Here is a 23,956-nt window from a genome sequence, read left to right as displayed (position 1 = left end):
ATGCAGTGATAGAAATCAAATTACTCATCACCTGGTACTTGGTAGATATTTAGTAAGCACTCATTGAACAACTGAATGTGTTTATTTCCTTCCTTTACCAATGAAAATGGTCTAAGTGAGCCAACTTAGAAATTAAGATTTATGCCAGAACCTCGTGGCCGCTATTGTGGCCACACAACCTCATATCTCTTCATTCTCAGCAATGGAAAACAAATTATCAAATGCTTCCTTTCCAGCAGGTCCGACTTTGAGGGGGAAACTCCAAACAAAAATAGTGAGTTTTTTCTTTGAATGTAATCAAAGTAAAGAGAAAGTAAAGTGAAATTTATCAGCTACACAGGCGAGGTGGGGGGATAGGGGGGCGGGGGGAGTAAGGGGGAGGTTTACTGTGGTTCTTGGTGGTGGAATATGTGCACTGGTGAAGAGATGGGTGTTCGAGCATTATGTAACTGAGACTAAAGCCTGAAAGCTTTGTAACTTTCCACATGGTGATTCAATAAAAATAATAATAATTAAATTAAATTTTAAAAAAAGAAATTAAGATTTATGATGCCCACTAATGAAGACAACTCCAGGAACAGAACAAGATGATAAGAGAATTTTGATTACATATTATATATTCTTCACTATTTGATACTGAACTTTTTAAAGTATATCAATTGTTTTATTTAGAAAATTCTTTGTTATTCCATGTTAGGGCCCAGGAAAAAATCTTGGTGGACTGGACCACATACACTAAATGAAAAAGCCCAGGATTCAATTCCTGGCACATTTAATCCCCTCCTCACATAGTCCCTTGAGCAATACTGGGTTTTGCACCAAAACAAACAAAAATTTAGATTTTAAAAATAAAATGTTATTATTCTAAATAAATAAAAAGATACATCTCAGAATGTATAGGTATCCATTGCTCTAAATTATTCCTAGTTGATGAGTAACATTGTCAGCTAAGCTTGATATAGTCCAAAAATGTACTTGCTTTTGGCTAATATAAAAATGAGAATAGATGAGTGGATAAAAAAAACTATGGCATATACACACAATGGAATACTACTTGGCTATGAGAAAAAAAAATTGTGCAGTCTCCTGCTATGTGGGTGAATCTGGAAAGTATCATGCAGAATGAAGTTAGTAAGAAGGAGAGGGAAAGATACAGAATTATCCCTGTCATATGCAGGATATAAAAAATAATTCTAAGGGAATAACAAGTGGCTAAAAGCTACAGAACTTGAGAATTGCTGGGTAAAAGGGGGCTGAGATACTCTGATGCAGAGTGTGGTGTTGGAAAGTTATATGCATGAAACCTTAGCACCAATAGTATTGTAAATCATAGTTCCTAAAATTTTTTTAAATTTTAAGTTTTCAGAAAATTTAAATAAAAGTCATGTGTGGAATAAATTAAGGACGTAAGTGTTTATTTTCCAACTATTATCTATTCACCTCAATAATGTCATGTGATTTGGAGAAACTTAGGAAGTTATACAAAATATTATTAAACTGGAGAAGAATTTTACCTTTGAATCCAATTCCAAAGATAGTTACTACCAATGACACACTTAGGTACTGATTACGTTTTCAGTAAAGTTCTTTTGTAAATCCTTCTTAATTTTATTTGATATGACAAAAAAAATCAATGTTAATGCAAACATGATAATTGCTTCCAAGTCAAAAGTGCAAAAAAATGACCATTTTAAGTTATCTAATGCTTGATATCAGCAGTTAGATGTAACATGTCAGAGTATCAATTATTTGAGATATCTTGAGATATTTTGAGATAGAGCTGACAGGATAAGTGTATATCATGAAAAATGACTTTATTGTGTGAACAATGTATCATAAGACATGCTACCATCTATGGTCTCACCATATAACCTGCACTCAGCTCACTTATGATGTTCTACTCCCCTCTGATGACCATCAGAAAATGATCATTAATAAAGTATCTGCCTCCCAAGAGTGTTACACCAAACAAAAATTCCATTGTCATATTCATGCTTAAGTCCTACTACTATAGGGCTTTATGAGCAAACCAAAATTCATTGCTGACTTAATAATTTCGTGGTTTGTTACTTCTTGGGATACTAAAACACAATCACAATGAAGAATTACATTTTCATTGTTCTTTAACTCTGTCCTTTTAACTACTGATGCTTCAAATTTCAGCACTGCAAAAATGCTACATGAAAGATAAAGTTATGAAATTAATTACATAAAAGTTGAATCAAATAACAAAAATCCAGCAAGAATAATATATTCAATTCACTAAAATCTTTTCAATGCCTATTTTTCCTTTGAAAAAAATATAAGGTTCTGGGGGCTGGAGCAATAGTACAAAAATTGAGATACTTGCCTTACACATAGTCAACTCTGGTCCAATTCTTAGCACTGCATATGGTCCTTAAAGTATTGCCAAGAGTGATTCCTGAGCACAAAGTCAGGAATAATCCCTAAAACTGCTAGGTGTTGTGAATGCCAAAACAATAACAACAAAGTAAAATAAAATTTATACAAATAGTTTTGGGGATATAATTCACATATAAGATTATAAGAAATTCATAATTTAAACTGTATAATTCAGTGGTTTAGTCTATTCAATTTCTTTGTCCATCTTTTGGCTTTTTGGTTTGGCCACACCAAGAAATTCCCAGTGATTGCTCCTCTTTCTGTACGGGGGGATTACTCCTGGTAGGGCTCCACTTGGGGGCACACATGGGGTGCTGGGGATTAAACCTGGGTCAATAGCATGCAAGGCAAGTGTCTACCCACTAAACTATCACTCTTCCACTTTTGCCCATCTTTAAACTGGACAATCTGAATTTTTATCCTTGGGTTGTAAAAATCCTTTCTATATTCTACATAGTAGCCATTAAATTTTTTAAAGGAAACAAATTCAGCAACTCTGCAAAACTCTGGGAAAATCATAAAGTGATTCTAAAGGTTATACTGAGGAAGAAAATATACTTTATAGAGATATATGAAGTTTCTTTATTGAATCTGTATTTGGGGCCACACCTTATGGTACTAAGGGCTTACACCTGGTGGGGCTCAGGGGACTATAAGGAGTTCCAGGGATTGACCCAGGTCAGCTTCATGGAAGGCAAAAACCCCACCCACTATACTTCTCTCTGTCTGTATCTGGTATATTTGAGGTTTTTTAAAAAATGGGCACTGGAAAGGCCGGAACTATAGCACAGCGGGTAGGGCGTTGCCTTGCACGTGGCCGACCCGGGTTTGATCCCCGGCATCCCATATGGTCCCCCAAGCACTGCCAGGAGTAATTCCTGAGTACAAAGCCAGGAGTAACCCCTGAGCATCTCTGGGTGTGACCCAAAAAGCAAAAAAAAATGGCACTGGAGAGGGGAAATGGCTCAAAGTGTTGGAGCATGGGCTTTGCCTAGACTTGGGTTGAATTACTGGCGATGCAATGTCCCCTAATCACTGAACTAGGAGAAGCCCCCAAGAACAGTCAGGTATGGATGGTAAAAACTAAAAATTGATTGCAACTATTTCTCCCTTTGTCTCCTTAAAGCATCAGTACTCAGAAATTTTTTTAAAAAAATATGATCTCAAAGGATAAATGTAGCCCTGTTAGTAGTTTAGAATCTCATATGAGACATTCGAAAACAGTTCCATTCCTTCTTCATTTCCACATCCACCCTAAACATCTGCTTTACCATGGGTAAATCATATACTGACTAGGCAAAATAGAAACCATTACAATGTTATATTAGTAGGTCCCAACCTCTATACTTCTTTTTGCAGTAGTATGTTCCACTATTTTTTTATAGAAATTAAGTATTTTTAGTATAACTTCCACAGTGATGACTAAGAAACATTTTGTAGCAGTTATAATTCAATAGAGTAACCTAAATAAAGCTAATTTTCAAGTATATTATTCTACCTGTATTGAAAGATAATATTTAGTTCTAAGTTTCATCATATAACCAAACACTAGGAAATTCATGTCATTGTTTCATCAAAGTCCAATTTAAATATAACTTAAATGGTTAACATATTAGACTATTCACAGCTGAGCAATAGTATTTTATCCTTCTCTGGATAATAGCATAAGATACACTGTGAAAAAAAATTTTAAGAGATAATAGAATAAAAGTGAATTTCTCAGTTGACATTGAAAATTAAGTGAATTTACAAATTTGTTTATTCAGGCAACAAATAATAGGAGCCTGCTATGTGCCAAGTACTGATGCACTCTTTAGGCAATGCGGTTAGCTATGAACTTTCATATTTAACAATATAGATATGAAATATGCTCATAGTTTTATGCAATGAGTATTATACAACAAAATTCTTACTACCTAAGAATTAGCGTGTATTACCTACACACTAAGGCCAAAACAATGTCATTGGGTTTTCCAATCTATTCTTCACAGCACTTAGAATTCTACTGTTAGTATTTTACTAGATGAAGAAAACGAACTGAGAAAGGAATGTTTAATTTGCTCAGTTACTAACTAAGGAAACATAAATTAAAAGCAAGTCTGTCCCACTCTAAAAACTTTTGAGGAAAAGGGGGTCTCCCAGGTGGTACTCAGTGAACCTGGGAACCACTCCATGCAAGGCATGCAATATTAAACTCTGTAGTAGTACTCCAGCCTCCTGAGCCTAGAGCCTTTTCTTCAAAGTCTAAACAAGTGTTACTCAGTCTGGTTCTCCGTGAAGTATCAGTATAAAACAAACACCTAAAAATGAGAAATACTGAATCATAATTTCAGGGAAGTGAGGTCCAGTCAGGGCTTTGCCAACCCTCCACTTGATCATCATGCTAAAATCTCAATAAACAACATTTTCAAGCATTACACTATACACACTACTCAGAATCCCAAACTCATGTATTATCAGTGGAATTAGGTCAGATTATTGATATTGGCATTTAAGATTGTCTTAGCCATCATCAATTACTCTTTTAGTCTGTATTCTATGTACACCAAAATAAAATTGCACCATACCCTTTAATCAGAGCTAGAGTTGGAAGTGTTAGGGTATGAGGAAAAGAACAAATCATTGATAAATAGTATGTATAATGTTTCTCCTGAGGAGTGATGGAAACATTAAGAAATATGATCATGATGATTGTTGCACAACTCTGTGTATCAAAAATAATTGAATAATACCATTCAGTTGTAAGTTACTTGTGTTTTCACAGAACATTAAAGGTCTGTTTTTACTTCTTGTCACAAAGTACAAAGCTGTAATTAAATTGTTTCTCTCTTTTTATATAATGGATACATCATTTTCAGGTTTATTTTGTTCTTGACATGATAATATATAAAGTTAAAAAACTTTTTATTCTGTCTTTTTTCTAGCCATTCTCGTCATTTATGATTATTGCTACTAAAAGAAATTTTATCAAAAAAGGAAGGATTTATTTTTTTAATTTTAGGTGTCAAATACAGAAATGATATTACTGCTCATTCTTTTTTTAATTTTTTAATTTTTATTTTTTTAATAGTGAATCACCATGAGGTACAGTTACATACTTACAAACTTTCATGTTTGCATTTCAGTCATACAATGATCGAGAACCCATCCCTCCACCAGTGCCCATTCTCCACTATCAATGATCCCAGTATCCCTCTCATCACCCCCACCTTATCCCCCTGCACCCCACCGCACCTCTGTGGCAGGAAATTCCCTTTTTATCGCTCTCTCTCCTTTTGGGTGTTGTGGTTTGCAATAGAGGCATTGAGTGGCCATTGTGTTTGGTCTATAGTCTACATTTGGCACGCATCTCCCAACCCAAGTAGGTCCTCCAAACACCCTTTAGTTGGTGGTCCCTTCTCTATCTGAGCTGTCTTTACCCTCAGCATGTGAGATCGGCTTCCAAGCCATGAGGCAAATCTCCTGGTCCTTATCTCTACTATTCTTGAGTGTTAGTCTCCTATTCTGTTACTTTACATTCCAAAATGAGTGCAATATTTCAATGTCTATCCCTCTCTTTCTTACTCATTTCACTTAACATGATACTTTCCATGTTGATCCACTTATATGCAACTTTCATGACTTCATCTTTTCTAACAGCTGCATAGTATTCTATTGTGTAGATGTGCCAAAGTTTCTTTAACCAGTCATCTGTTCCCCAGCACTCAGGTTTTTTGCAGATTTTGGCTATTGTAAACAGTGCAGCAGTGAACATAAAAGTGCAGATGTCATTTCTACTATACTTTTTTGTCTCTGTGGGATATAATTCCAGATGCTGGGTCAAATGGGAGCTCAATTTCTAATTTTTTAGAATTTCCCATACTGTTTTCCAAAAGGTCTGAACCAGTCAGCATTCCCACCAGCAGTGAAGGAGAGTCCCTTTCTCCCCACATCCACGCCAACACCAGTTGCTTTTGTTCTTTTGGATGTGGGCCAGTCTCAGTGGTGTGAGATGATATCTCATTGTTGTTTTGATCTGCATCTCCCTGATTATTAGTGTTGAAGAGAATTTTTTCATGTTATTGCTCATTCTTATATGGACTTTTGGTCAAAAAAAATAAATCTGAGTCCCACCATCTCAGAGGAGCCTGCTATAACCACTCCTCCATGTCCCACTTTTTACCTACTTACCTTTACTTTACTAATTATGCTTACAATGACCTGTTACTGTATTATTTATTTGGCATTTTGTTCTTCAGTAGCATATTACTTCATTAAAAGTTTATCTGTTTTGCTTACACTTGTGTACTCAGTGCATAATAAATAACTTTAGTGAAACACTAAAATTCCTATTTTCTACTTGAATTTCTTCACATAAAAGATGAACAGCAGTTTTAACTTTGTGTTCAATTTCTATTTTATATTGAGATGAAAATATTGCTTATTCTCATCAGAGTATTTCCTGTACGAATGTAACTTTCTGCTTGATACTTCAGAGATTTCCGGATTAGCAAAATCCTTTTGATAGGAGTTTTTAAAGTTTTTAATTACATAAGTTATTTTTAAACTTTTAATTATTTTCAATAAGATTAATTACCAATAATTCACTCCATTTCACAATGCCTCCCTATCACAGTTAAAAAACATAATTTTGTTAAGTTAGTCATCTTAGATAATCCAAGAATTCATTAGCCCAGCTGGGTGATAAAAACCAGCCTCCATTATTAAACATAAATATTGCTGGACACTGTTAAACCGATTTCAAAACACTTATTTTTGAAAACTTGACAAATTTTTCTAGAAACTATTCTGAAGCCTATTCAATTTTTTTAGTTGATTTTTCTTATCTTTCTCTCTTGAAGTAATAGTTGTATTTCTAAAACTAAGTAGAACACATGTTCCAATATAACAGTTTGGGTTAGCTACAGGTCAAATCTAGTTCCTCCCAAACTGTGGCAACCACACATTGTAAAACTGAACTACAAAGTTAGCCTATATCCATATTGTTTCTCATGTAATGGGGTTTATTTAAAAGTTAATATAAGAAATATTACTATTAATATATTCATATCCATTCTATAGAAGATACATAAACATAAGAAAATATTTCGGTCATTCCACAAAGTATTTTGAAGAGTAAATTCAATGGACTTACATGTGTGTTTATAGAACTTTAACTATGTAACTAAACCAAAGGCTGTACTGCAAACGAGTTCAGTCTTTGATCTACAGTCAGAATAACTATTTAAATCCCTGTCTTCCATTTCCTAGTTGGATGATTTTGGTCAACTTACTTATCCTCTGCATACCAGCATTATCATTGATATAGTGAAGATAATAATTGTACACACCTCAAGAAGCATAGTGATCAAGTATGTTAACTTTGAGGAGTCCTTGAGATAGTTCTTGGTACACAGGTTACTATCAATAAGTACTAACCACTTTGGGGAATTGAAAGGAAAAGGACACTTAAAGTTGAGGTTGGAAAGGTAGTTATGCGGTTAAGATGCTTGCTTTACACACAGACAACTCCATACTATATGATCCCCCCAAAGCACCTCTGGGAGCAGCCCCCAAACATAAAGCCAGGAGTAATCCCCAAGCACTGCTGAGTGTGGCTCAACCCCTCACAAAACAAATGAAATAAATCTTTTAAAATTTAAAGTCTTGGTTGATTTATCAATAAAAAGTCAAAAAGATATACTTTCACACATTCAACTCTAAGATTAATAGGAAGATTTTATTCTAACTTTATATATGGCTTTCCATATATAATCATGTTTGTAAAGCTGAAATACTGACAATCTCAAATGACAGTTTATACAGAATCCTAAAAGATCAGGATTATTTTCTTGTACCATTGCAGTCAAGTTTGGAAAAGAATACATGGCTCTCCTGCTAAGTTTAGACTAGATGTTTTTCTTAGTCACATATTTCTTCATTGTAGTCCATTTGATGTCTCCCAGTTTCCTCCACAATAAAAGAAGTTTTGACCTGTGAATTCATATTTTGAATCTATTAATAACTGTGAATGCATTAACTGAGCATCATAGAGTGAGTAAGGAGCGAGTTAGTTGTATTTTTCATCATCTGAATGAAATACAAATGAAGCCAACTTCATCACTAAACTTAAATAGTTGTCTTTATTGGCAAAGAAGTCTAAATAGTATTATGCTAACTTAAGTTCTTTTTAGTGAATAGGAAACTGAATTATCTATGACCCAAAACCAACTGAATTTGATTTCCATTTGTCTTTGTGCAACCTAGACAAGAGACTTGATGCTCATTCTACCTTAACTTTTGCCATAAAATCACCTGAAGAACACATTCCTTAGAACACTGACTGTAAATTATAAAACAGCACAGTATTAGATAGATAAATTTATGATGTTTTGTTTCCTTTCGTTATTCATTCCTCTCTCATCTATATATAGAAACAACGTAATGAGTGCATCTACTCAACAAACTACTATGTTTGATAAATAGCTCTCAAATAATCTACTCATTAACTAGTTACAACAAGTTAGGAAAGGGGCAACCATGAGTGAGTCTGTAATCTTAGTGCAAACACTCTCAATGTTTTCTTTTAGTAAAAGCATATCCATTCTCCTTGAGCATTTAGTTTTTATAGGTATCAACTAAAAATATTTCAAGAAACACGTACCTCAACTATATCACCATTTTCTGTCTTTCCAGGAGTGGGTAAGAGGTAAATCATGCCAAATAGGAGACATGGTTCTCTTCCCCAATTCATCTTGGGAGTAATGCTCATTTTCTGCATTTTCACTTGTACTTTACTTGGGGTCTTAAAGAGAAACTATAATGTCCATGTTAACTTTAATGTGTCAACACAGTTTTGAGGACTTTCCTATTTGAAAACTGAAATCACAATTGAGCTTTATTTATTACTCACAATCAAATATTTAAATGGAAGCATGTAATTTATTTTTCTTTATAATATATCTTTTAACTTAAATAGATTTATATTCCTAATTATTTTAAATATTTGCATACACTATTGCTAAAATATCATGATACATACGAGATCTAATTTTAAATACCCAGTTTCTAAAACATTTCTAAAACTTGTCTTAGTTACACTTTTTTTTATTGAATCACCATGTGGATTAGTTACAATTTTTAAAAGTTGAGAAATCAGGCAGCTAATAATAAAGAAAATTAAAGAATTACTTAATGTTTAAAAGTAAATAATTGGGCAGCTAACTAAAAAGAGTATAAAAACCTTAGCTTTAATACTCACAGGTTCTTATTTTGAATTTGCTCTGCTGAATACTTTTCTGTCAAGCAAAGTCTCCAAGCTAGGAATGGGCCCCTGCCAAGTCTCTGAAATCAATTGTTCAAAAATCTTAATTATAAGAAAGTAAACAAAGAGCGGGTTGAAGCAGTGCAGAGTTCTAATGAGTTAATGTAACAAAACTCGAGCAGAGTTAGCTCTCTTCAAAGCCAGCAGGCTGGTCCCTGACAGTCATCCATCAAACTGAAGGTTTCCTTAATAAATGTCAATTATAGGGCATATATGAACAAACGTGGCTAGCATACGCCATAGAATCATTTCCTCCCAAGAAAACTAGTGACCAAGAAAACACCCAGGCAGCAAGCAGCCAGCCCACCCGACAATACGGCTTGCTCCTGATCGGAATACTAACCAGCATTATTTCTCTCTTTTTTTCAACTTTGGAAAAGTTCAGAACCACACAGAATTTTGTTTGGGGTTATACAAATTCCTTCACAATTTGTATAGAAGTCTAACATAACTTTTTAAAAGCCATGACATGCCCATAATGTATACAGAGTCTCCGACTTCCGCCGTAAGCGAGGCTTTTTCCTAACTTAATCATACTCAAATTTCACCCCTTTTAAAGATCCTGATTCAAAAATGTTCACTCATTCTCCACAGTCCACAAATTTATACCATCTCTTCCTGTGGTATTTTATGTGCATAAATTAAAAAAGAATGGCCTCCAATGAGGATTAAAAGGTTGAAAAAAATCATAGACTTTCTAAATTTAGTTTCGTTTTTCTTATTTTACTCTCAAAATATGTGTTAACAAAACATACATATTTTTCTGCACTCATAAAATAATCCATTCATGTTAACCTTATTACCTAGAGGAAATTCTGGATCTATTCAGAAAGGAAGTTGTATCATAAGCTTAGCATCACAGCACTAGGTAACACAGCATATAGAAGAAATAAATATATGAGAACTCTTAAGAAATACCTAAAATATGCTCCACTTGTATATTAGCTCTTAATGTGGAATTAACACCATTATATGATTCCAAACTTTCAAAAATATTTCTCTGTTGCTTTTATTGTTATTATTCCCAGTAATAATATAATACATGATATAATTATCTACCTAGGTCAGATACTCAGCTAATCCTTTGATTTTGTAGTCGAATTTGATGACAGAGGGGCTGGGGCCAGAGTGAAGGGAGTGAATTTCCTTAGAAGGTATGAGCACAAACCTTCTGTTAGAATCTAAGCACCTAAATTTTATACCATGACATTATTTCTTTGATGAAGATAGGTGGGTTTTCAAAATGAAGGGTTATGTTCCCCTTGATGACAGAGATAATTAATGAAGTAAATGAAAGCATTTGGTTTGATATTTTGATGCAAATGGATTATAAGAGGCTGCATTAGCCCCAAGTTGATGTCTTATCTAATTGCCCTTTAAAGTGACATCTTCCATCACACATGTGGACCCGTGCTAAATTCATTTATTTCCATCTTGCCTGAAATTATGATGAATGGTCTGAGCTCCATTCAATTATTTAAAATGTGCAAAGAAACAGAAACAATGAAGCTGGCAAAGCCCCCTACATTCTTAGGAACAATTTAGGCTAATTAGCATCAACTTCTCCCCCATTCATCATACCCCTTTAGAAATATAAACAAACTGTCAGCTCTAACCTAACAAACAGATCACTGAGCTACTTAACACAAATTATTCTTACATGAAAAGCTCCTTCTCAGGCAATATTCTCCTTTAGGGCATCTGGGAAGCTGAGCTATTAAAATTGAAGACATATGTTCCAGTCAAACTCAACTCCCGGATTGTAATGATGGCTGTTGTGACAGTTTTCAGTCAGCATACTTGCTGCTGGCAACACAGCCCCAAGCTTGAGCAAAATAAAAGTCAAATGGAATGATGCAAGTGGAGTCCTAGATGCAGAAGACACCTCCTCACACTATCCATCATGAGTTAGTTAGTGGGTCTCAACTATTGATTTCCTGTTGCGTCTCAAATTTGGGGCTGTTTGGTTGGAAGAGGAAGATAACAAGTGTGGTCTGTGACAGGACTTTGGATTTCATCACATTATTTTTTATTCCATGTTAGAAGACTAATCCTCTTTAGCTCTCAATATTCTGTTGAAACCTGAAAGTCATGCATATCACTTTAGAGAGGTTAGACAGAGTGATGTTGGAAGGCTCCAGACAGAGAGAAACGTTGCTTTCAGGCAGACTATTTAGACCCTCAGAACTCTGTCCTTCTCCCTAACAGAAGAAAGAAAGACAAAAAGTTTGCCTCTTTATATACCAGAAACTTGTCGTTAAATCCTTGCCTGGATATTGAACCATGAAGGTATTTTCTTCATTCATTCAAATGTGGTCACATATATGCCATCATTTCTCATTATCTGCTGCAGTTATGTTCTATAAAGTCACCACAAGCACTAGCAAATACTGAACCTACTGCTCCTAGGGGAAATACAGGGTTAAGTTCCTCTGAGCCTCTGGTCACAACCTTTTCATCAACCAATCAATACATAACCTCATTTTATGTGTGTTTCTGTTTAAAACATCTTATTTAATATATATTGTTGATTTATTAGCATTGTGCTTACAACGAACAGCACTATAACTCATAGTATTATAGCTTATCTAACACATGTATTTTCCCATCAGGCAAATCACAGCCTCCTCCCATGTAGAAACACTAGACAGCATCTCAGCACTATACTTGGGATCCATTTTAAACAGTAAAATAACCAACAAAAAAGGAGCAAAACATGAAAAGCAAGGCTTAAATAGATTATTGCAAGGGACACTCTTTATGGTAGGAGAACTGCAACAGGAAGCCAGAACACCATCTGGTTCAACCTTAACTGGGAATATACACTTCAGATGATTCCATTTTTTCACCATTCCACATTTTTTTTCTGTAAAAACAGTATGAGTACTGCAAATAATGAAAATTTACTGCATGTACATTCATATCTATTTTCTTCTCTCAGAGTTTCTACTGAAGGTCCCCTAGTTCTTTCTTTCAGGAAAGCAAGAGCCATAATTTAGAAATTAAGCAATGACTTCACATACTAAGTTACAAAACAGATGATCCCTAATAACATGCTGTACTATAGAATAATTCAAATATGATCCTGCTCTTTAACATCCAAGGAACATGAACATTGATGTCACCTATTATTATTGCAGCAATAATTACTACTGCAGCATTACCCAGTCTACTTTATACACAGTCTCTACTTTATTATTTATACTTTTTTTTTGCTTTTTGGGTCACACCCAGCAATGCACAGGGGTCACTCCTGGCTCATGCACTCAGGAATCAACCCTGGAGGTGCTCAGGGGACCATATGGGATGCTGGGATTTGAACCCGGGTCGGCCGTGTGCAAGGCAAACGTCCTACCCGCTGTGCTATCATTCCAGCCCCCTATTATTTATACTTTATTTAAATTTTTCTTTGATGTTGTAGATGGTTTTTGCTAGCTTCTATCTCCCTCTCTCACCCATTGAAGTAGGTGTCAGATTTCCTACCATGGTGTTTAAGTAGGATTAATCTCTAGAACTGGACTATTGGCTTTAAGCCAATTAATATATACCTGGACACAGTGATTCCTTGATAGATGAGCACATAACTCAAGTTGAGCTAGAGACATACAAGAGATAATTTGCTGAGCAATTTTGTGAAAAAATGGCTCATTCTGGAGAGAGTCATGAAAGAACCCAGCCTCAGGATGAAGCAGGCTCTACAGAAAGCTCAGGGGAAAAAAACAACTGTTAAAAAACTAGGGCAGGAGAGATAGCACAGAGGGTAGGGCATTTGCCTTGCATGTGACCTACCCAGGTTCGATTCCCAGCATCCCATGTGGTCCCCTGAGCACTGCCAGGAGTTAATTCCTGAGTGCATGAGCCAGGAGTAATCCCTGTGCATCGCCAGGTATGACCCAAAAAGTCAAAAAAAAAAAAAAAAAGAAACTAATTTTGGAGAGAGTGCTGAATTGCTAGAAATATTCTCACATTTATCTTGCCCTGTTTTAAATTTTTTTTCAATTTAACAAATGAAAGTTCTTCGTTGTTGAATACAATCTGGGTGCAAGACTTTTTTCAATCCCCCAAATTCTGATATACTGACAGGTAATGTGTAGATTGCTTCATACACATCCATATAAAAACACAAATACATACCACATATTAATTACTTGAATTACCTTTTGCTCCACGGCAGAGCTTGGCAAGCTACCCGTGTGTATTGGATATGCCAAAAACAGTAACAATAAGTCTCTCAATAAGAGACGTTACTGGTGCCCGCTCAAACAAATCGATGAGCAACGGGATGACAGTGACAGTGACAGTGACCTTTTGCTCATCTTTTTACAAACTCTTTTTTTAATTTCCATTGCCAGGTATTGAACCCAGAGCCTCAACGTGCAAAGCAAATGCTCTATCTCTGAGTAAATCACTAAACAATTTATATACTGTCTTTCTAGGGTCATATGTGATAACAGAAGCCATTGATAAATATATTTAATCGATTAAATAAAAGTATCTTCTAAGGCTACTATCATAAATGATATTTTAACTATGGAGTAGTTAACCAAGACTGTTATTTATCATATTGTTGCTCAACCCAAAAAAAAACAAAGTCCTAGTAACAATGACTTTAAATACAAAGTTATTCATGCTAAAGTATACACATCTGTACTACAGAATACTAAAACTCAGAATCATTTTTAAGTTATTTTAGATTAAAGTTAAGTTATTTAGATTAAAGAGAAAGCAGAATTACAAAAATATCATGATCTTGTCTCCTGTTCATCCCTCAGGTTAGGGTAATAACCCTAACTCCAGTTTTTCTGTATTTAGAAAAAAATTGACAGACCGAACTGTTACCCAAGCTTCATTCATAAATGTAAAACAATATGCCAAGATATAAAATTTTATTTTTAGCATTTTCTTTCTCAACCAGTGGTTTTAACAGCCACCGTTATTTGTGGATGCAAAACTGAGTAAAATTAATTGCAACTACAATTGACTAATTAGCAAGTGGCTAATTACTCCCACAGGTTGCCCACTTCTTTGGCAATTAGCCTATCATGAAAAAAATTCATTAGGTGAAAATAAGCTTCCTTGTCAAAATATCCACACCTCCTTTTGGAGGATGGATGGAAGTGAGAGGGGGGCTGGGGGAAATGGAAGAGGAGTTGAAGGGATAAGGGATAAATGAGAAAAATTAATGGTTTCTTCAGCAAACAAACCATTTAATCTACATTATTTTCCTCCCCAGGTGGTAGAATTCAACCCAACACCGTACACCAAAAAACATTAATAATAACTTTCAGAGACCAGGCTATCTAGCTAACCATTTTAAACATATCTAAGATCATCTACTATGAACACATTTTTCTCTTAGTTTATTATATGTTTTAAAATACTTTGATGACAGTATATCAATTTTAGGAATTTCCTTTATCCTATTTTTCATACTAAATAGGATAAAATAATCCATCTAAATTTGTCATTTTCAGTTTATTCATACATGATAATACTGTTTCATCAGCTTCCTATTAAAATGTCATTAAGCTCCAGGTGGCAGATTCGCATCATAGTAATGTGGCCAAGTGTAGAATTTAGATTATGAGGATGTCTTTTCAAAATGGACTTCAGTGAAGAATCATTCACTGAAAGTCCACACTACCCAGAGCAATCTCTAGATTGAAAGTAACCCCTATCAAAATTTCAACAGATTTTATTAAAGAACTAAAAAAATTCTAAAAGTTGTAATCACAAGAAATATCCTAAATAGCCAAAATAATTCTGAACAAGAAAAATGCTGGAGGCATAATACAGCATGATTTCAAAATATACTATAAAACTACAGTAATCAAAACAGTATAATTCTGGTATGAAAGCAGACATGCACAAATGATGCAGAATAGGGAACTTAGAAATTTATCTACACGTTAAAGTCATCTGATCTTTGACAAAGATGTTAAGAAACCCATAAAGAGGAAAAAACAGTCTCTTAAATAAAAGTGATGAGGAAACTGTATATCTAAGACAGAAGAATGAAATTGGATAATTATCTCATACCAAAATGGATTAAAGACAAACAGGAGCTGAATTTGCAAAACTAACAGATGAAATTGCAGAAAAAGCTTCTTGAGCAATTAATCACTGCCACTGTAGCACTGTCATCCCATTGCTCATCCATTTGCTCAAGCGGGCACACTAATGTCTCCACTGTGAGACTTGTTGTTACTGTTTTGGGCATATCGAATACGCCACAGGTAGCTTTCCAGGATCTGCTGTGTGGGCAAGATAGTCTCAGTAGCTTGCCAGGTTCTCTGAGAGGGAGGAAGAATCAACCTGGGTTGGCCATATACAAAGCAAACATCCTATCCATTGTGCTATCACTCCAACCCAAGCAATTAATAATTTGGGAAATTATTTTTATATGGACCCCAAAATACAATCAACAAAAGCAAAAATAAACCGTGAGCATGAAGTAAATTAAAACTCCTTGTTTTCTCTATTGTTATGTATAGTGAAGGAGACAATGAAGAAACAACCTGTGGAATGGAATATTATAAATCATCTTATAAAGACTTAATATCCAAAGTATATACTACTTAAAGAAAAATAATTTAAATGTGCGAATGACCTGAACAAACATTTCTTAGAAATGCTATAAAGGTATACAGAAAGATAAACATCACTCATCAGAGAAATGCACATGAAGACTACAATTAAGATATCATCTCAGACCTGTCAGAATTGATACTATTAAAAGAATTATAATGGATGCTGCCAAAGTTAGGGAGTAATTTGAGCCCTTGTACATCATTGCTGTATCTAATATGGAAAATAATGTGCTTATTCATGCACACAAAATTAACACAGAACTATCATATGGCCCATAAATTTGACTTCTGGATATGTTTCAAAAAAAATGAAGTCAATATCTTAAAGAGATATATGTACTCTCATATTCTTTTCAATATTATTAATTTTAGGCAATTTTGTGCTTCAGAGTTTCCTTATTCTTCATAAATGCACACTAAAATTTATGGGGGTGCTACACCCATAAATTACACCCTCACAATATTTCTATGCTAAATTCTAAGATCTATTGTGATGTTTAGGAGATGGAGCCGTTGGGAGTAGGTCATGAGGATTGAACTTTCATGAATAGAATGAATACCCTCAGATGAGCCCAGCAAGCTACCGAGAGCATCCCGCCCACATGACAGAGCCTGGCAAGCACCCCATGGCATATTTGATATGCCAAAAAAGAGAGTAACGAGTCTCACAATGGAGACATTACTGGTGCCTGCTCAAGCAAATCAATGAACAACAGGACAACTGTGCTACCCTTATATTATTGCTTCTTTGGTTTGGGGGCCACACCCATCAGTTCTCAGGGGTTACCTTAGCTCTGCATTCAGGAATCACTCTTGGTAGTGCTCAAGGCACTATATGGGATGCCTGGGATCAAATCCCGATAAGCAGAATAAGTGCCTTGCCTGCTGTGCTATCTCTTCAGCCCACCATTTATAAAGAGACAGAGAGGATTCTGTCCCTCGTTCTTCCATGAAAGAACACACAGAGAGAAAATATTTCCATGATCTCCAACACCCCAGCTTCCAGAGTTGAGAGAAATAAATTTGTGTTCATAATCTTCACAGTCTATGGCAATGTTACAGCCATCCACATTGTTTATAATTTACTCCAAATTTGTTTATGCAAAAGCAGTTGTCAAAGTATGGGGTGGATGCATGCATGGATAAGTAGACACCAAAGAGAAAAAAATTATAAAGTAAATGGGAACAAAATTATCTAGTACCCATCCCTCCACCAGTGCCCATTTTCCACCACCAATGGTCCCAGCATCCCTCTCACCACCACTACCCCACCCCGCCTCTATGGCAGGGCATTCACGTTTGTTCTCTTTCTCCTTACATTTGTTCTCTCTCTCCTTTTGGGTGTTGTGGTTTGCAATAGAGGCATTGAGTGGCCATTCTGTTCAATCTACAGTCTATATTCAGCACGCATCTCCCAACCCAAGCGGGCCCTCCAAACACACTTTACTTGGGGTTCCCTTCTCTATCTGAGCTGTATTTTTCCCCAGCATGTGAGATGGGCTTCCAAGCTATGGGGCAAACCTCCTGGTCCTTGTCTCTACTATTCTTGGGTGTCAGTCTCCTATTCTGTTACTGTATATTCAAAAATGAGTACAATCTTTCTATATCTATCCCTCTCTTTCTGACTCATTTCACGTACCATGATCCTTTCCATGTTGATCCACTTATATGCAAATTTCATGACTTTATCTTTTTAACAGATGCGTAGTATTCCTCTCTCTCTCTCTTTCTCTCTCTCTCTCTCTCTCTCTCTCTCTCTCTCTCTCTCTCTCTCTCTCTCTCCGTGACATCTGATAGTGCTCCTGGGTCAATCAGGGTAAAGCTCAGGCCACCATTCAGTGCTGAGAATCATACCTGAGGCTCCAGCATGCAGCATACAAAATGAGTGGTGAGTGGTCTTAGATGTCAGAGCCCTTGACAAAAATTCCATCAGAATCTACATTTATGCTGGGTGTGGCCCTGAGTGGAGGAGTCTGTAGATGATGTAGGTTCTAGTCTCTGCTCTGTCAAGAACTTCCTAGAAAATAATATTAGGCTGGTTATTTCACTTATCTCAGCTTCAAGCTATACAAGAACTTGAAAATACACCCATGATTCCTATTCAAGTTTATTTTTGCTGAAGAACAGTCTGCCTTTCCAGACTCCATTAAAAGAGTTGTTCTGAATTTCTTCCTTCACTTTTTTTAAAGATGACTTGCTGTTTTCTCAACTGATGACTATTATGCAATATTTACCTAATCTTCTAATAGAATTAAGAATTCTTTTTAAACCTTTCATTTGTTATCATTTGGACTTCGCCACATTGGGGCTGAGGTTGTACCTGCTGCCCCTTCTCCTGGGAGCATGGCTCCACTTTTCCTTGTGAGTGTACCTAAGACTTTGCTACAGTAAACAACAGAGATTTCCTAATCCAGTACGGTCTGTCTCATGTGTCTTTCTCTGTAATGTTTAAACTCATGCATGTGCTTAAATGGAATTTGATCCATATGCTTCTGAGTAATTTACACTTAATACCTCAAAATATTCAGTTGTAACAGTCATTAGTTGTTCCAAGAATCCTCTTGAGTCTTTTAAAGACTAGGAATCTGAGCTTAGCAGTCAAAAAATGAAGTCTAAACTCCAGGCTAGCTCTTTATCCTTATTATTTCTCACTTACTCTACAGAATTTGCCAGAATTATCCCCCTCTGCTCTAACATGTTTTTTTCACTATTTTTTCAGTTGAGTTATAAGGATATTAAAAATTACTATTTTCTGGGCAATGGCAATGGCAGGCTCTATAGTACACATAACTTCTACAAAACAAATAATTTACATTATAATTTTCTTTAGCCATCACATTGAGATCAGCTTAATTTTTCCCTACTTTTCTAGACTTATAACCCCATGATCCGAGATAGTGAATAATTTTCCTAAAATCACACTAAGGAAATAGGTATGATTAACCCTTGATACAGCAATGTTCTCTTTTGAAATCAAATTAGAAACCAAGAAACAATGTGGTTCTTCAACTTCCATAGCTAGAGACATTGGCAATATGTTCTCTTATCCCTAACTTTATCAGTCTTTATCCATCTCAGATCAAATGTTCTCTCAACTCTGCTGTATTATGCATTCTTCTTTGAATACCACTTTGTAATACAATTGTGGAAAATGTAATATATTTTTTCATGTCCCTTTCCCTCTGAAACTATGAGTTTAACTCCACCATTGTCTCAGGAACAATTACTACCCCAATCTCAATATCCCTCATCTCACACACACACCCCATCACATTGCCATAGTAAGTTCAGTTATATAGACCACTTCTTGAATTATCTTGCTTCTGATCTTTCTTTATTCGCCTATAGCAGCTTTTCTTATCATTATATCACTCAGCCCATTCATTACTCTAATACCATTAGCCAAGTTAGTTGCCAAGTATCAGTCATGACAAACTTAAGAAATTAAGTTAAAATTATGATTATTTTAGAAACATACATTTTGTGTTAGGCTTTTCATCATTCATTCGATCCTACTTTTAAATTTTAATACCTGGACTGGAGAGATAGTATAGTGGGTAGAGCGTTTGTCTTGCACACAACAGGTTGGATTCTATCTCCAGCACCCTAGATGATCCCCCAAGCCTGCCAGGAGTGATCCTGAGCACTGTCAGGTATGCCTCTCCCCAAAAATATTCGAAAAGAGGAGTGAGAAATGTTTACAAAACACATTAACCAGAAACTGTCCCATTTCTGTGATCCTAATCAACACAGATATTCCTCATATTCTCCACCTCTAAAATATTCACTGGGCCAGAGAGATTGTGTTGTGCTTAGCAACAACTTGACTTATATGCTGCCAACCCCAGTTCCATCCTTGGCACCACATATGGTCCCCTAAGAACTTCGTGGAGTGATCCCTAAGTAAAGAAAAAAGGAGAAGGCCCTGATCACTGTCAGGGGTGGCCAAAAACCTACTATGCAAATACTACATTTTCACTTTTTTCCCTTTATTATTTCTTCTATGTTTGCTTATTTTGAAACAAAGAAACAATTTATTGAAGATCTGAAAAACAATTCGTAAAAGATTGACTTTTGCAGAACAATGCAGCCACATAAGGCATTGTTTTTATTATGGCAAGCATGCATTGACACAATCTCGAGGAAAAAAGCCACCGTCCTACAATGTGAACAAAAGTAAGATGCCAAAGGAACACTATGGATGACCTGCAAAGGGTGGGCTGTTTAAGCACCATTTAAAAAGGGCACAAGGGCTGGAGCGATAGCACAGAGGGTAGGGCATTTACCTTGCATATGGTTGACCCGGGTTCAATTCCCAGCACCCCATATGGTTCTCTGAGCACCACCAGGAGTAATTCCTGACTGCAGAGCCAAGAGTAACCCCTGAGCATCACTGGGTGTGACCCAAAAAGCAAAAAATGGGGGGATGGCACAAATAGGTGCGTGTGTTTGGGTATAAACACTGCATCAAATCTTTGGCTATCAATCAGAGTACTTGTCATAGAGCATTAACACATAATGTCAAAATTCATAGTGCCAAAGGAATAGGAACATCAGTATTCACAAACAGTTTTGTCAAGAAGGTAATAAAATATTATGGTACCTATCTCCATCATCCATCATTGAATACACTGGTAAAAACTTTGAAGTTAAGAGAGAGAGAGAATTAACTAGAGAGAGAATGGAAATGTAACCCCTTTAATTTTTATTTTAAACTCAAACCGGAAACAAACATCAACTTTGTTATACACTAATAATGTTTTCAAAGTACATCAAATGTACAAGAGGACTAAGAACAGAAGTGTGTTAGAGAGATACCCCAAAGCATAAGTGCCATTGCTTTCTGGTGGCACTCAGGAGGTGCTACTTCATAATTGCTGGTACTAAACAGAGCTGCAGAATTTTTCACCAAGTGCTTCAGAAAATCATGAGAGTAATTCAGTAATAAAGTAGGCTCTTCAAATTTGGAGATGTCCAAACAAACACAGCACCAATTCTTACACTCGTAGCAGGTGTGATGCACCATACACTGGGATAGAGGGACATCGGGGTGGCCTGCTAGGATTTCACCATATTGCAGTCTCTCAAATTTATACAGAAGTTAAGTACCCAACATTACACTGAAGTATTTCTATCCCTGCCACAATTTCACTGATAGCATATTACCTGTGTTGCTGCAAGATTTCTTATAATTTGCATAATTCTTTAGAATGGAATTTACATTCTTTTAGGCAGGGAGATAGAAGAGCTTATTCTATCTAGTAATTAAAATCCAGTCATCAACCAGCCATGGTTTTAGTTGCTTGGTAATTGTTACTTCAACTTTCACCTTCATTCATGAAAGTCTCATTTTCAACTATGGGCTCACTTCTACTCAGCTCTTTTCTTCTGAGGAGACTGAGGTACTGGTACTCTGACCGCCTATATTCCCAGGAACTTTGGGTTTTCCTTTCTTCCCCCCCTTTTTGCTTTCTAATTAGATTTTTGAGGTTCTTACTGTTTTGCAGGTTAGAGTCCACATATTTGAAGCCTTCTGCTTTCTGTAACCATTCATCCCAGTTTTTATTCTAACCACTGTATAAAATATTTCACTTATTTTTCCTTTATGGCAACCTTTACACACTTCATAAAGAGGCCCATGAAAACAGCACTCACTCACCCACCCTGAATTAAGACTTCAGGTCCTGCTTGGGTTCCATTAATAAGTAATTCACTGCCTTCTCCTCCCACCACCTGACATCACTGACTACTCTCTACCACACACAGAGCCATCAGTCCCTTGGATTTGCTTTTCTGACACTTTCTTTGTAATCACAAAATGGATAAAGCTAAAGTGAAAACACTAAGTTCCTCTGTAGATTAGACTGTTCCTTTTTGATGGCTTGTGAAATATACCCAAGTCTTGGCCAATTCTACAAATGGAAACCATTTATTACACAAGATGCCTATGGGTGATCTTTATGTTTTTATACCCCCAGATACCCATTAAAATGCAATCGCTTTAGACTTGTAGTATCAATATTGCAAACCACAATGCCCAAATGGAGAGAGAGAAGAAAAGCGCCTGACACAAAATAAAATAAAATAAAATGCAGTCACTTGACAATTGAAAAATATTCACATCAAGAAACATTCATCATTGGAGCTGGAGCGATAGCACAGCGGGTAGAGCATTTGCCTTGCGCGAGGCCAACCCAGGTCTGATTCCCAGCATCCCACATGGTCCCCCAAGCAATGCCAGGAGTAATTCCTGAGTGCATGAGCCAGGAGTAAACCCTGTGCATTACCAGGTGTGACCCAAAAAGCAAAAAAGAAAAAAGAAAGAAAGAAACATTCATTATAATTCTGTTTTGTTAAAAATGTAAAAAAAAGGTCCATATTCATTAATTTAAAAATTATCTAATAAATTTTATAGTTGTGCAGTGGATTTTAAATGATGGCTTGTAAAGATTTGGAGGCCAGAGAGATAGTACAGTGGGTAAGGTACTGCTTTGCACGTGGCTGACCCAAACTTGATCCCCAGCATACATATAGTCCATCCCCCAAGCACTGCCAGGAGTAATTTCTAAGAGCTGGACAAGAAGTAAACCTTGAGCATTGTCAGGTGTGACCCAAAAACAAAATAGAAAATAAAAAAGATTTTAAGTGATATTACAATGATAAATTTATAAAGCAAAATATCATACCAAAATATGGCATATATTTAAATATGCTCATAAAATATACATATAGAAAAAGTAATAAAATAAATAAACTAAAATGTTAACAATAGTTATATCTGAGTAATGAAATGAGCTATGGCTGATTTTATTTTCTCTATAACTTATAGTTCTAAACTTTACTATTAAATTTCTTATGTAAATTCTTGCATTCTAGCTTCCTCATCTTCAAAATGATGAGAATATCTGCTTCAAAAAGATAATACATTGAATAAGATAATGTTATGCATATTATATGTAAAAACAATTTCAAAATGTTAAAGTAATGTGACTAGAAAACAATATCACTTATTATATGTATGAGTCATAGGTGTTAGAACTTAAAATTTTTTTAAATTATTTTTAAATGTAATACACATGATTCTCTCTCTTGGAACTTTGCCTAGTTTCTTAGGATTTCCTGCTCTTACCTTACCTTATTGTGTCACTGCTATTCCTGAAAAGGTTGAGAAATACTGAGAATAATGGTAGTTTAAGACATATATATGTATAATGTATATATATGTAAAACATATATATACACATGTCTTTTAGACACACACACACATGTATGTGTGTGTGTGTCTAGGGAAATCTCTTAGAGGGCTGGAGTGTATGCTTTGCATGCAGGATCCTTGGCAGAGTATATGCCCTGGGACACCAGCAGGAGTGACCTTCCCAGCCCCCAGCCAAATTCCCAGCCAGGAGTAGCCTCCAGCACTGCCAGGTACGGCCTCTAAACAAAAGCAAAAACAGAAGATAGTAATAAATAAAAAGAGGATAAAATAAAATAAAATAAAATATTAAGAACTGGATGCCATCATTTTAGCCAAATAATAGAAAGTAGACAGAGTCTCTTGCCCCCGCGCCTGGCTATCTTCATCTGGGCCCCTCGGTGGGGATGGGTTGAGTTACCCTCCCCTCCCTGAGCAGAGCCCCTGCAGCCAAAGACCTCCAGAACC

General features: G+C 35.8%; 1 protein-coding gene and 1 pseudogene across 1 annotated transcript in view; both read right to left on the bottom strand.

Annotated features, from left to right (window-relative positions):
* The window catches only part of SLC25A21 (solute carrier family 25 member 21), a 520,315-nt gene that overhangs the window by 430,311 nt on the left and 66,048 nt on the right, over window positions 1–23,956 (bottom strand). The gene's annotated exons all lie outside the window — the stretch shown is intronic.
* Window positions 21,086–21,995, bottom strand: LOC129403322 (mortality factor 4-like protein 1; annotated as a pseudogene).

This window comes from Sorex araneus, chromosome 3 (genome assembly GCF_027595985.1).
Source record: "Sorex araneus isolate mSorAra2 chromosome 3, mSorAra2.pri, whole genome shotgun sequence".
Taxonomy (NCBI): Eukaryota; Metazoa; Chordata; class Mammalia; order Eulipotyphla; family Soricidae; genus Sorex; species Sorex araneus.
This window is presented reverse-complemented; position numbering and strand designations above follow the sequence as displayed.